Source organism: Primulina eburnea, chromosome 8, assembly GCF_022965805.1.
Source record: "Primulina eburnea isolate SZY01 chromosome 8, ASM2296580v1, whole genome shotgun sequence".
Taxonomy (NCBI): Eukaryota; Viridiplantae; Streptophyta; class Magnoliopsida; order Lamiales; family Gesneriaceae; genus Primulina; species Primulina eburnea.
The window spans coordinates 19541479-19557138 of record NC_133108.1 but is presented as its reverse complement, the minus strand read 5'-3'; the positions used below and the strand labels follow the sequence as shown (position 1 = coordinate 19557138).

Here is a 15660-nt window from a genome sequence, read left to right as displayed (position 1 = left end):
ACTAAGCATGGACATTCTTACTTCATCACCTTTACCGATGACCATTCGAGGTATGGGTATGTGTATTTGATGAAATACAAGTCTGAAGCCTTTGAAAGGTTCAAAGAATTCAGAAGTGAAGTAGAGAAACAATTGGGACGAAGCATCAAGACACTTCGATCGGATCGAGGTGGTGAGTACTTGAGTGCCGAGTTCCAAGAGTATCTTAGAGAGAATGGGATTCTCTCGCAGTGGACTCCGCCCGCTACACCGCAATTGAATGGTGTTTCGGAGCTTCGTAACCGGACTTTGATGGATATGGTTCGGTCTATGATGGGGTTCACGGAGTTGCCGCAATCTTTTTGGGGATATGCGCTTGAGACAGCGGCACTGTTGTTGAACCATGTCCATACAAAAGCAGTTGATAAGACACCATATGAGATATGGATGGGTAAGCCACCCAAATATTCTTATTTTAGAATATGGGGGTGCCCTGCTTATGTGAAGCAGGCAGTGGGAGATAAATTGGACTGCAGATCCATTTTATGTTACTTTGTGGGATATCCAAGGAATTCAGCTGGATATTATTTCTATCATCCTCAAGAAACAAAGGTTTTTGTTTCTAGGAACGCAACCTTTTTGGAAAGGGAATTTCTATTGGATAGAAAAGGCGAGATGATAGAACTCGAAGAGGTTCGAGAGACACCCAAAGTTGTAGAACCCACACCCGAGAAGCCAAGTGAGGAGATACAAGCTCCTAGAAGATCCGAGAGAGTCTCGAGACCACCTGTGAGGTATGGTCTGCTTCTTGAAGAGGGCCATGATGAGCCTAATCTTGGATGTGATCCAAGGACCTTCAAGGAAGCGATATCTGATGCCGATTCATCCAAATGGCTTGAAGCAATGGAATCTGAGATGAATTCCATGCATTCGAACCAAGTGTGGAATCTCGTGGATCCACCTGAGGGAATTGTTCCCATAGGGTGTAAATGGATTTACAAGAGGAAACTTGGGGCGGATGGGAAGGTATTGACCTTCAAGGCGCGACTGGTTGCAAAAGGGTATACTCAAAGGCAAGGTGTTGACTATGAGGAAACCTTTTCTCCAGTTGCGATGTTCAAGTCCATTAGGATTTTGCTAGGCATAGCTGCTTGGTATGACTATGAGATATGGCAGATGGATGTCAAGACTGCCTTCCTTAATGGGGATATTAAGGAAGAGATTTACATGTCTCAACCTGAAGGGTTTACATCTATCTGAAGTGAGCATATGGTATGCAAACTTCAAAGATCTATTTATGGTCTTAAGCAGGCATCTAGGAGCTGGAACCTCAGATTCGATAGTACAATCAAAGAGTTTGGTTTTACTAAGAATCCTGAGGAACCCTGTGTGTATAAGAAGGTCAGTGGGAGTGCTGTGACATTCCTTGTTCTTTATGTTGATGAAATTCTACTCATTGGGAATGATGTAGGAATGTTGCAATCAACTAAGATATGGTTAGCAAGTAAGTTCTCAATGCAGGACTTGGGTGAAGCATCTTTTGTATTAGGAATACAGATCTATAGAGATAGATCAAAAAGATTGCTTGGTCTCACCCAGTCCACATACATTGATACCATCGTGAAGCGGTTCTCGATGGACGAGTCCAAGAAAGGACATCTACCAATGTGTCATGGCGTGTCCCTATCCAAGTCTATGTCTCCCAAGACTGATGCAGAGATAGCGGCGATGACACGTATTCCGTATGCTTCGGCTATTGGTAGCATCATGTATGGGATGATATCTACACGTCCTGACGTGGCTTTTGCACTAAGTGTAGTGAGTAGATATCAATCCAACCCTGGTCTTCCACACTGGAAAGCTGTGAAAGACATCCTCAAGTATTTGAGAAGGACCAATAAGTTGTTCTTGGTCTATGGGGGTGGAGAACTGAAATTGGAAGGCTATACCGACTCTAGCTTCCAAAGCGATGTTGATGACTCGAAGTCAACCTCCGGATTCATATTCATGCTCAATGGTGGTGCTGTCTCTTGGAAGAGTTCCAAGCAAGACAGTACTGCGGATTCCACCACTGAGGCAGAATACATTGCTGCATCGGCTGCAGCAAAGGAGGCTGTTTGGATTAGGAATTTCGTCCAAGAGTTGGGCGTCATTCCAAATGGAGTTGCTCCTATCCCGGTGATGTGTGACAACACGGGAGCCATAGCTCAGGCGAAGGAGCCAAGGTCTCATCAGAAGTCCAAACACGTATTGAGAAAGTACCACATCCTCAGAGAGATCGTGGAAAGAGGAGATGTCACGATTGACAAAGTCGGCTCCGCAGATAATGTTGCTGATCCACTAACTAAGCCTTTACCAGGACCATCATTCGAGAAGCATCGCGAATCAATGGGTCTAAAGAATATAGGTAGTTGGCTCTAGTGCAAGTGGGAGATTGTTAGAGTAGGTGCACGTCGAGCCAAGTGTTGGCCGACTGTTCACGATGAAACTCTTTGTATAAACGATCTTTATTTTAATAATATTTGAATTTATTAATTTGGCGCATCTTTATCTTTATACCCATGCTAGCTGCATAGATAAAGCCCTTGAATATACAAATAGTAGAAAGAATATGAGATGCTCATATGATGAGTATCATGAAACTCATATTTGTAATACTGTATATTCTAAACGGTTCCTAGTCGATTCAGCCGCCACTAAGAAGATATAGGCCGCTCGAGTTAGAGACTAGTATGGAATGATATCTACACGTCCTGACGTGGCGTTTGCACTATGTGTAGTGAAAGGATATCAATCGAACCCTGGTCTTCCACACTGGAAAGCTGTGAAAGACATCCTCAAGTAGTTGAGAAGGACCAATAAATTGTTCTTGGTCTATGGGGTGGAGAACTAAAATTGGAAGGCTATACCGACTCTAGCTTCCAAAGCGATATCGATGAATCGAAGTCAACCTCTGGTTTTGTATTCATGCTCTATGGTGCTGCTGTCTCTTGGAAGAGTTCCAAGCAAGACAATACTGCGGATTCCAGCACAGAGGCCGAATACATTGCTGCATCGGATGCAGCAAGGGAGGCTGTTTGGATAAGGAATTTCGTCCAAGAGTTGGGCGTCATTCCTAATGGAGTTGCTCCTGTCCCGGTGTTGTGTGACAACACGGGAGCTTTAGCTCAAGCAAAGGAGCCAAGGCCTCATCAGAAATCCAAACTAGTGTTGAGAAAGTACCACATCCTCGGAGAGATTGTGGAAAGAAGAGAAGTGTCTATTGACGAAGTCGGCTCCGCAGTATATGTTGTTGATCCACTAATTAGGCCTTTACCTGGACCATAGCGAATCAATGGGTTTTAAGCATATGGGTAGTTGGCTCTAGTGCAAGTGGGAGATTGCTAGAGTAGGTGCCCGTCGAGCTAAGTGTTGACCGAGTGTTCACAATGAAACTCTATGTATAAGCAATCTTTATTTTAATAATATTTGAAATTATTATTTTGGCAAATCTTTATCTGTATACCCATGCTAGTTGCATAGATAAAGCCCTTGAATATACAAATAGTAGAAAGAATATGAGATGCTCATATGATGAGTATCATGAAACTCATATTTGTAATACTGTATATTCTAAACGGTTCCTAGTCGATTCAGCCGCCACTAAGAAGGATATAGGCCGCTCGAGTTAGAGACTAGTATCTGCGATGTGAGTACCATGTTTCATTGGTAGGGGACATTGTGATGTCCGAACATGCAGATAGGTTCTCCTTGTAGAGTGTACTGAACAACCCTCCATAAAAGGACTTTCCAAGTGGTTCTCACTTATCGAGTGGAATAGTCCTGGTTTATGGTTGTACAGAATTAGTCCTTATGACCCGGGACAACATTGAGACTCTATGTGCTAGCGTTTCACTTTGACTTGTTTACCGACTCTTATGGGGTCATTAGGTGGCAAGGTTGGGTGTTACGGCGAAACATATAGGAGTCGATGCATTGTAGTCGGGGATTCACCGCTTACCTATGGATATGGATATCCTATGTGTTTTTCATGTATATGTGGGTTGAAATCTCTGATCAGAGTATGGTGGTAATTATTAAAGGGGTTTCATAGATTACACCATCGATGCAACCACAACATGACACATAGTATCGATTCATTGACAACTCTCGATAAACCAATAGTTGTCGAATCGGTCGGGATATATGAGTTGAAAGGACCGTACTGTACGTTAACCATAATTGAATGGTTCTTGCAGGCACTATCATGTGATACCTAGGGAATCACGTAAGCGATGCTGCTAGGCGTTTAACGTGATTGGTTGGGTACTATCAGACTTGAGTTCTGACGTTCTTACTATCAAGGAGTTGATAAGTAAGAATGGAGCAATTGGGGTATGCTCGAATAAGGACATGTTTAGTCCGAATCACATAGAGATGTGAACCCACGGCTAGTTGTATCAATGAACCATTGAGGGCCACACAAGTACTGGCTTTGTAAATCCCGATGAGAAGTAAAATAGTTCAATGTGTTGAACGGCTTGTAAATGTGTTTATAAGCGTAAAGAAAAATAGAAGTATGACTTCTAAGAGAGAAATACAAATTTTAATTTATGGAAGTGTTCCTAAGATTAAAATTTGGCCAAGTAAATAATGTAGTTGAAAATTGTGATTTTCATAAACATTATTGGGGACTAAATTAAATTAATTCAAGTGTTGAATTAATTAAACACTAGTGGACCTAGTAGAGTCCAAATAATTAAAAATAATTCAAGTGTTGAATTAATTATATTGAGTCTAGTAGAGCTCAATTAAAATAATTATTTAACTAGTGGGACTTGAATAAATTCAAGTAGTATTTAATTAATCTAAAAAATGTTTGAGATAATTAAAATTTAGTCTATGGTTTTTAATGTGTTAAAAACCATAATATATATGAGAGACATGCTAGGGTTTGCATGCTAGGGAGATCAAGAGTCTTGAATACTTTTTAATAAAATAATGCATGGCATTTGGATTACTTTTTGGACTACCAAGACTCATCTTCCCTCCTCATTCAACTTCACTTGGCCGAAAAATTAGAAGCAATATTTCTCTCAAAATTTTTCTTCATTGTGTTCTTCATTTTTGGAGAATAAAATCTTCTCTTTGAAAAATCCTTGAGTTTTTCTAGTGCAAAACTTGAGGGGTTTTACATAGCTTGTGGTGGGCTTGATTTAGAAGCAAGGAGGAGGAGCTTGTAGACTTGTCTTCCATTTGAAGAGCTTTGTTGTTCACAACAAAGTTGGTGCCATTCATCAATCCTTGTGATTGATAGGTAATCTTTCTTAAACATTCTATGTATGTTTTTGATTTTGTAAATATTACACAAAATAAACATGGTGGCCGATAATTATAGCTTGATAATTAAAATTTTTGACTTCCGTTGCGCTTCCGGCCACCGTAACCGGTCCGCTTTCATTTAGATGACAGGTATTAGACAAGTTATCTTGTGACAGAAGTGCCTGATAGTGGTAGTATCGCCACGGCACATTGCACTATGTCTCAAGATAGGATATTAGCGATAGAGCTACAGTCCGTGACAGTTAGGTCAGGATACTGGATGTGTGGTTATATCGAGTAATGGAATCTATTACGGAATTCGATATAGGAACACCATATTTGGTTATATCGAGTAAAGGGTATTGGAATTCTTCTATTACGGAATTCGATATAGGAATACCAGGGCACTGGTTATATCGAGTAATTGAGATTATGGTTCCATCCTTTACGGAATTCGATATAGGAATACCACATCTGGAAACCGGGATCCCTAGACTAGGATTGAGTCTAGTCTGAATTGTAGATCTACGAGTATTGTCGACAGCATGATATTGATTATGTTTCAGATTTGTTACATATTCTGTTACCTGATTACATGCTTTATATTGTTTATATGATTGCATGTTTCATTGATTTATACTGGGGATTATATTCTCACCGGTATATCCGGCTGTTGTCTTGTCTGTATGTGTACTTGACAACAGGTGGGACAGATCCAGGGTCGAGGAGATGAAGAGCTAGATCGTGATTAGAGTGGTGGCACCGGACTTGGACTAGATGTAGGGTTAAACACTTGACTTTAGTTTTAAACCCTAGTTTGAATAAATGTTTAAATACAGGATTTGTATTTTATATACTGATATGTATCTATGTTGTATGTCACTACGTTCCGCATTTTAAAAAAAAATTAGACCCTGTTTATTATTGATTAACTAGTCCCAATGATGATTAAGAACTTGATTAGCGTCCGGGTCCCCACAAATACACAATCTGTAAACAAGCATAATCATCTTAATGCAATGTAACATGATCTGTAAACAAAGCATAGCAAGATTTGAATACAAGTTCTATAAACAAATATATAAACAAGAACATAGTATGTGATTTATTGGGCAACTCAAATGGTGATCTCAATTGAGTTGTTTCTTCCCGAATATCACATGAATTATACCTTTGTCGTCCCCGTCTGAGGAAGATGATGATCTGTATTCAACTCTGTCCATATCCAATCTGAAATGACAATATCGAATACGACGTATCAGTAAATAACTCAATACACAATCTGTTCTGATCAATACTCAAATCAGTATACAATCTGATCAATATCTGAAGAGATACAATCTGAGTCATATCAATAATATCAGAATCTAATCGAACTCATACCTGAATCTGATCAACCTAACTCAACTGATGTTTCGACGGCATAACAATACAATCTGAATCACCCCGTCAATCTGAACATCACAAATATAATACTGAAACTCATAATAGGTGTCAATACAATCATACTTTGAATACTAACACAATTCTAATATAGAATCTCAGTCACTATCTTTCAAAAATCATAACAATTACAGACATAGTCTATTCTTTAATCTGACTTCAATTATACGATATTTACGGTAGTAGAAACACCATATCTGAATCACATGCAATTCTAGCAACATCATATCTTCAAAACATCTCAGAACGTAACAAAACTTACGTCCTTGTATAGCTCGTAGCATGAGGAGAACGATACTACTTTCGGATTCGAATTCTGATAGACGGATCTTCCACAATCGCAACTTAAAAAGGCGGAAGGAAATTCTCTCAAGTCTCTCGGTTTCCTTGCCAAAATTCTGAAGAAAAACGTGTCATCCACATATATTTATACTGAATGCAAATCTAGAAACGTGGCATCATTTTTGGTTCTGCACGTCGCACCGCGGGTGCGGTCATACATGCACCGCGGGTGCGGTCCTGTCTCGTCGATTCTATCCAGATTTCCCGAAGCTTGACCGCGGGTGCGCTGCCTACAAGACCACGGGTGCGGTGTCACAGCGCGGGTGCGCTCCATCTAATACCGCAGGTGCGGTGTGGCTACGGGCTTTGCACTACATTTTCTGCACACGCACCGCGGGTGCGGTCGTGCAAACTTCTAAATTCTAGTTTCCTGATCATGTCACACCTGGTTTCTCAAATCTTTCTTCCCTCATTGCATGTCATGCATTCTCATATCTTCCGAGTCTCTCGTTAATGAAGATTAATAATCTTGGCTTAACAATTCTATAATTCTCGGGCATTACAATTGTTATGTATTGATTTCATTGATTATCTATTGGAGGCATTGTATGTCTCATTTATTAAAAAGGGAATACAAGAGAAAAGATATAGTTTCCAAAGTGATTGTTTAAATGCTATTCAGAATTCAAATGTTTTATTGGATTGATTTAATCATAGTCAGAGCATTGCATGCAATTAGTTGATCAACGCCCATAGGCTTATATCCCTCAGAGTTATCGGTTTATAATCGATTTGGGATACGAGTACCACAGTCAGAGATACTATTGATATCAATCCAACCAGAGAAAAGAGAAATACCAACTTATTGCTATCTTATTGCTACAGTTATTGCTACAGTATTCATGTTTCAGAGTTGATGGTATTTATGATTTCAAAGTCATGTTTTACAGAGTATACTATGTATCATTGCTATGTAGAGTTCCACTTGCTGGGTTTTTATACTCATTTCAGTTATTTTCTTGTGATGCAGTTAAGAGCGACGGACCAGGACATTGATTGTGGCCGGGAGTCATATGCATACGAAGATTGGAAGGATGATTATTTTGTTATCATTTTGGGACATGATCATAGAAATGATTATTTTGTATTTTGTATATCATTTGAATGATCATGTATTTATTTTTTAAACATTTTTATGAAATGTATTTTGAAACTCCTTCCATTTGAAAGAAAATTTTAAATTCCGTTGTATTTTTATCGTTACGGGTCAGGGTGTCACATTTAGTGGTATCAGAGCGGTGTTCTTCGGACCAATGCATATGACTTCGTCTACTTTCAACTGTCCGGGTATGTTTTCTTTGCATCTATTCATTGTTATCTATTGATTGTTGTCTTGTGAGCACATTGTAGAGTATGCCACCTAAGAGGAAAGTCGTAGAGGATGAGGATAGTTCTTCCTCTAGAGTTGTCGATGAGTTCGGCAAGTTGCTTAAGGAGCAGGCTAAAGTTCATAGTGAGCAGATTCAGCAGCTGCTTCGATTGCAAGGAACAGGACAGGGTAGAGGCCAAGGTAGAGTTCCAGTAGCTCAGGCAGTTGGCACTGATGCCGTCTTTTCTGCTTTCAAGAGGATGGATCCACCGGAATTCGCAGGTAGCATTGATCCGTTAGTGGCTGTTGAGTGGGTCAAGGCGCTTGAAGATATCTTAGATCATCTCCAGTACGAGGACAAAGACAGGATCAGTTGTGCAGTTTTCATGTTGGTTAAGGCTGCCCGCATTTGGTGGAATGCGACGAAGGTTTGTGTGACTGTTTCGACACTGAAGTGGTCAGAGTTTACAGATTTGTTCTATGACAAGTATTTTCCAGACGCACTTAGAGCGAGAAAGGTTACGGAGTTCTTGGAGCTTCGTCAGGGGAGCATGAACGTGGATGAGTATATTCTGAAGTTCGAGGAGGGTTGCCTATTTGCTCCGTATGTTGCTTCCAATGATAAGGATAAAGGTGCTCATTTCAATCTAGGCCTTAGAGCGGAGATTCGACGGGATATCAACATGTCCAAGGCTGTGACTTTCAAGGAGATTGTGTCCAAGGCACTGTTGGCCGAGCAGGATGAGAAGGACATCACTAGAGAGAGGCAAGAGAGACACCAAGCTGTTGCTCAGAGAGGCCAGGGCTCGAATCAGAGGGGCAAGGATCGTTTCAAGGGCAAGGGCAAGATGGAGTCGAGTCTTAGACCGCCGCCAGTTCCAGTTGATCCCGAGAAGCCACTGTGTCCAAAGTGTGGTAAGCATCATCGAGGAGAGTGCAGATTTGGCACTCATTCTTGCTATCGTTGTGGCACGGCAGGCCACGTTGCCAGAGATTGTCCTCGAGGAGCTAGCCAAGGGAAGGTGCAGGGTCGTATCTTTACGATGTCTAAGGAAGGTATTAATCATGATTCTTCATTGATCTCTAGTACTATTTTGATTTCAGGCAGAGTAGCTACGACATTGTTAAATACTGGTGCTACTCATTCTTTTATGTCTGAATTGTTTTTGAGATCTTTGGGTATAGTTCCTTCTGTTCTTCCCCTCCACCTTAATGTTGTTTTGCCTTCGGGGGACGTGTTGTGCCCGACATCGATTGTGTTTGCGTGCCCTGTTCGTATTGAGAAGCGAGCTGTCTTCGCTGATTTGATTGTTATCCCTATGGTTGCCTTTGATGTTATTCTTGGCATGGATTGGCTTTCGACTTACCGTGCAGTTATCGATTGTGTCGCTAAGACGGTGACTTTTGCAGATGATGGCCAGGGAGGAGTTCTCGCCAGCACAGGTACTTCGCTGGTCCTTCCTTTTATTTCTTGTCTTGAGGCTGAGAAGTTGATGTGTAGAGGTTGTGATGTGTTTCTGGCTTCTATTGTGGATGTGGATAGACTGATTAAGTTGAATATAGATGATATTGATGTTGTGAGGGAGTTTGCTGATGTGTTTGAGGATGATGTTCCGGGTTTGCCGCCGGATAGAGATGTTGAGTTTTCGATCGATTTAGCTCCAGGTACGGTTCCTATTTCTAAGGCTCCGTACAGGATGGCCCCTACCGAGATGAATGAGTTGAAGTCGCAGTTGCAGGATCTATTAGACAAGGGTTTTATTCGTCTGAGTTCTTCGCCTTGGGGAGCTCCGGTTCTGTTTGTCAAGAAGAAGGATGGTTCTTTGCGACTGTGTATCGACTACAGGGAGCTTAACAAAGTGACTGTCAAGAATAAGTATCCGTTGCCACGGATAGATGATTTGTTCGATCAGCTCCATGGTGCTACTGTATTCTCGAAGATTGATCTTCGGTCTGGCTACTATCAGTTGAAGGTTAGGGAGTCTGATATCCCTAAGACAGCGTTCCGGAACAGGTACGGTCATTATGAGTTTTTGGTTATGTCTTTTGGTTTGACCAATGCCCCTTCAGTCTTCATGGATTTGATGAACCGTGTATTCAAGCCTTATCTGGATAGCTTCGTCATTGTCTTTATCGATGACATCTTGATCTATTCCAAGACCAGAGAGCTTCATTCAGAGCATCTCAGAGTTGTTCTTCAGTTGTTGAGGGAGAAGAGGTTGTTCGCCAAGTTGAAGAAGTGTGAGTTTTGGCTGGATCAAATTTCTTTCCTAGGCCATGTCGTTTCGAAGGATGGCATTTCAGTTGATCCATTGAAGATAGAGGCGATTCAGAATTGGCCTATTCCTACTTGTGACACCCCTGACCTCTTTAAATAAAATACGCAGCGGAATAAAATAATTTTCTTTAAAATATGGAAGGAGTTTCAAAATACATTTTCTTTCAACATCTTACAAAATAACAATACATGATCATTCAATGGATAAAGCAAAATACAAAACTTCCTTGCTATGATCATGGCCAAAATCTTCCTTCCAACGGTGTATGCATATGACCCCAATCCACAGTCAACGTCCCGGGCCGCCACTCTGATCTGCATCACATGAAATAACTGGAATGAGAATAAATCTCAGGAAGTGGAACTCTTACATAGCAATGACAATATACTCTGAAAACATAGCTTTGAAATCATAAATACCATCAACTCTGAAACATGAATACTATAGCAATAACTGTAGCAATAACATAGCAATAGATAGCAATACGATGGTATTTCTCTTTTCTCTGGTTGGATTGATATCAATAGTATCTCTGCTCTGGTGCTAATATCCCTATCGATATAAACCGATAACTCTGAGGGATAAAAGCCTATGATCGATGATCATCTAATTGCATGCAATGCTCTGACTATGATTAATCAATCCAATAAAAACATTTGAACTCTGAATAGCATTTAAGGCCGTCCTTTCACAATCTCATATTTTCTCTTGTATTCCCTTTTAACAATAGTGAGGTATACAATACCTCCAATAGATAATCAATGAAATCAATACATAACAATGGATCAATGGAAGGGAATATCACTTTAAAATCTTTAAAACACAATACATATAATATCATGTGAGCAAAAAGGATGAAATTCCACTTACTACCCAATAGAACACCTCAAACTTAGCTCTTGGTTCACCACCTACAACAATAATCCATAAATAACACCAACATCAACTCTATATCCAAGAATCCATAACAATAAATCCATAAATCCACAAGAATAACAAACCCAAGTCAACTCTTAACTCAAAACCTTAAAAGAATCGCACCAAAAGCTTACCTAAGCTTCCTAGCACCAAGGAGAACGTCGATCTCAAGTCGAATCGCAAACTAAACGCTTGGATTGAAGATAGAAAATGAAAGAAATGAGGGAAAACCCTAAGAAATGGAGAGAATTCGAAATGAAAGAGAAGAGAAAAAGGTAAAGTGATGGCCAACCACTCCAAAAAGCACTAAATATCTCGCCCATACCTCCACCGCGGGTGCGGCAACACAAGGACCGCGGGTGCGCCAAGCCTACGACCAAATATCAATTTCTGAACCACTGGGACCGCGGGTGCGGTCCTTACATGACCGCGGGTGCGCTCTACCTTCGGACCAAATCTTACTCTGCGCACAGCTTCTACAAAGATCGACTCAAAAAGGCCTCTTCCCGTCCGAATTGGAACAAGTGGTAAACTACAAAGTTGTAGCTCTATGTCTTATCTTGACTCCCTCAAAATTTCGAATCATTTGGAGGTCTGAGTAAAAAGTTATGCTAAATCTCCCAACATGTGTCACTGGAGGAACGTCGAAACACACAACACTCTTCGGGACACTTTTGGCTTACCTTCCACAATGATTTGAACAAAACTCAAAATAAGGAAGTTATAGCCTTATGTCTTATCTAACCACTCCAATTGGCCTCACCGCATTTGGATCAATATACCATTTATCATGAATTTAATCGTAACGCCGCTACAATAACACTGCACATCATCTATAACCAACCATACTATAAATCATAACTCGAAACTCTTAACATCCAAACTATACATAAACTTACCCAAATAGCCAATAATCATACAAAATCTTAAACCATACCGTACACCGGGCTCGGCTATTACAATCTCCCCTCCTTAGATGAATTTCGTCCCCGAAATTGACGTCACTGCACGAACAACTCAGGATATCTCTCTCTCATCTCATCAATATCATCAATATTCAACTTAACCATGCTATCCACATCAACCATAGAAGCCAAAAACCCATCACAACCTCTACAGCTTTCCTCTTAGGTGGCATCCTCTACTCTACAATGTGCTCCCAAAAGAAATATCAATAGATAACAATGGATAGATGCAAAGAAAACATACCCGGACAGTTGAAAGTAGACGAAGTCATATGCGTTGGTCCGAAGAACACCGCTCTGATACCAAATGTGACACCCCTGACCTCTTTAAATAAAATACGCAGCGGAGTAAAAATAATTTTCTTTAAAATATGGAAGGAGTTTCAAAATACATTTTCTTTCAACATCTTACAAAATAACAATACATGATCATTCAATGGATAAAGCAAAATACAAAACGTCCTTGCTATGATCATGGCCAAAATCTTCCTTCCAACGGTGTATGCATATGACCCCAATCCACAGTCAACGTCCCGGGCCGCCACTCTGATCTGGATCACATGAAATAACTGGAATGAGAATAAATCTCAGCAAGTGGAACTCTTACATAGCAATGACAATATACTCTGAAAACATAGCTTTGAAATCATAAATACCATCAACTCTGAAACATGAATACTGTAGCAATAACTGTAGCAATAACATAGCAATAGATAGCAATACGATGGTATTTCTCTTTTCTCTGGTTGGATTGATATCAATAGTATCTCTGCTCTGGTGCTAATATCCCTATCGATATAAACCGATAACTCTGAGGGATAAAAGCCTATGGTCGATGATCATCTAATTGCATGCAATGCTCTGACTATGATTAATCAATCCAATAAAAACATTTGAACTCTGAATAGCATTTAAGGCCGTCCTTTCACAATTTCATATTTTCTCTTGTATTCCCTTTTAACAATAGTGAGATATACAATACCTCCAATAGATAATCAATGAAATCAATACATAACAATGGATCAATAGAAGGGAATATCACTTTAAAATCTTTAAAACACAATACATATAATATCATGTGAGCAAAAAGGATGATATTCCACTTACTACCCAATAGAACACCTCAAACTTAGCTCTTGGTTCACCACCTACAACAATAATCCATTAAATTAACACCAACATCAACTCTATATCCAAGAATCCATAACAATAAATCCATAAATCCACAAGAATAACAAACCCAAGTCAACTCTTAACTCAAAACCTTAAAAGAATCGCACCAAAAGCTTACCTAAGCTTCCTAGCACCAAGGAGAACGTCGATCTCAAGTCGAATCGCAAAATAAACGCTTGGATTGAAGATAGGAAATGAAAGAAATGAGGGAAAACCCTAAGAAATGGAGAGAATTCGAAATGAAAGAGAAGAGAAAAAGGTAAAGTGATGGCCAACCACTCCAAAAAGCACTAAATATCTCGCCCATACCTCCACCGCGGGTGCGGCAACACAAGGACCGCGGGTGCGCCAAGCCTACGACCAAATATCAATTTTTGAACCACTGGGACCGCGGGTGCGGTCCTTACATGACCGCGGGTGCGCTCTACCTTCGGACCAAATCTTACTCTGCGCACAGCTTCTACAAAGATTGCCTCAGAAACGCCTCTTCCCTTCCTAATTGGGAAAAGTGGTAAACTACAACGTTGTAGCTCTATGTCTTATCTTGACTCCCTCAAAATTTCAGATCATTTGGAGGTCTGAGTAAAAAGTTATGCTAAATCTCCCAACATGTGTCACTGGAGGAACGTCGAAACACACAACACTCTTCGGGACACTTTTGGCTTACCTTCCACAATGATTTGAACAAAACTCAAAATAAGGAAGTTATAGCCTTATGTCTTATCTAACCACTCCAATTGGCCTCACCGCATTTGGATCAATATACCATTTATCATGAATTTAATCGTAACGCCGCTACAATAACACTGCACATCATCTATAACCAACCATACTATAAATCATAACTCGAAACTCTTAACATCCAAACTATACATAAACTTACCCAAATAGCCAATAATCATACAAAATCTTAAACCATACCGTACACCGGGCTCGGCTATTACACTACTACTGTATCAGAGGTATGCAGTTTCCTTGGTTTGGCGGGTTACTATCATCGTTTCATTTCAGATTTCTCCAAGATTGCCCTGCCATTGTCCAATCTGACAAGGAAGACTGTGAAGTTCGAGTGGTCCATTGATTGCCAGAGTGCATTTCAAGAGTTGAAGGACAGGTTGACGTCAGCTCCTGTTCTTTCTTTGCCTAGTGGTTCAGAGGATTTTGTGGTCTATACCGATGCGTCGAAGAGAGGCCTTGGTGCAGTGCTGATGCAGCGAGGTAATGTTATTGCCTATGCTTCTCGCCAGTTGAAAGACTATGAGAAGAATTATCCTACGCATGATTTGGAGCTAGCAGCCGTGGTTTTCGCCCTGAAGATTTGGAGACATTACTTAAATGGCGAAAAGTGTGAGATTTTCACGGACCACAAGAGTTTGAAGTATTTGTTCTCTCAGAAAGAGCTCAACATGCGACAAAGGAGGTGGTTAGAGCTTGTCAAGGATTATGATGTGACGATCAGTTACCACCCAGGGAAAGCGAATATTGTGGCTGATGCTTTGATCCGTAAGTCGAGTTCTTCTTTGAGTTCTTTGATTCAGAGGCCGTTGTTGATGGACTTGCAGTGAGAGGATATTTCTTTGGTAATTCCGGGAACCATTGCTCGCCTTTCAGCGCTGGTCATTCGGGCTACATTGACGGACAGGATCCGTAGAGAGCAGTCGACTGATGTTCAGTTGACAGAGTTGAGAGCTAGAGCAGAGGTTAGAGGGAACTCAGAGTTTGGTTTGAATGGTGATGGTTTGGTGACCTTCAGAGGCCGTATTTGTGTTCCTATTGGCGATGATATTCGGCGGGATGTTTTGGCAGAGGCTCATACCGCGCCATATTCGATTCATCCAGGCAGTACGAAGATGTATCAGGATCTTCGTCGACTTTTCTGGTGGCCAGGTATGAAGAAAGTTATTGCTTTGTTCATTTCTCAGTGCCTAACTTGTCAGCAGGTGAAGATTGA

General features: G+C 40.6%; 1 long non-coding RNA gene across 1 annotated transcript; it reads right to left on the bottom strand.

Moving 5' to 3' along the window:
- Window positions 1-12686: 12686 nt before the first annotated feature.
- LOC140837819 (uncharacterized) lies at window positions 12687-13932 on the bottom strand. The gene is made up of 3 exons (XR_012119473.1): window positions 13828-13932; window positions 13644-13684; window positions 12687-13087 (listed from the first exon to the last, which is right to left on the bottom strand). It is a non-coding gene; the product is annotated as an uncharacterized lncRNA (long non-coding RNA).
- Window positions 13933-15660: the final 1728 nt, after the last annotated feature.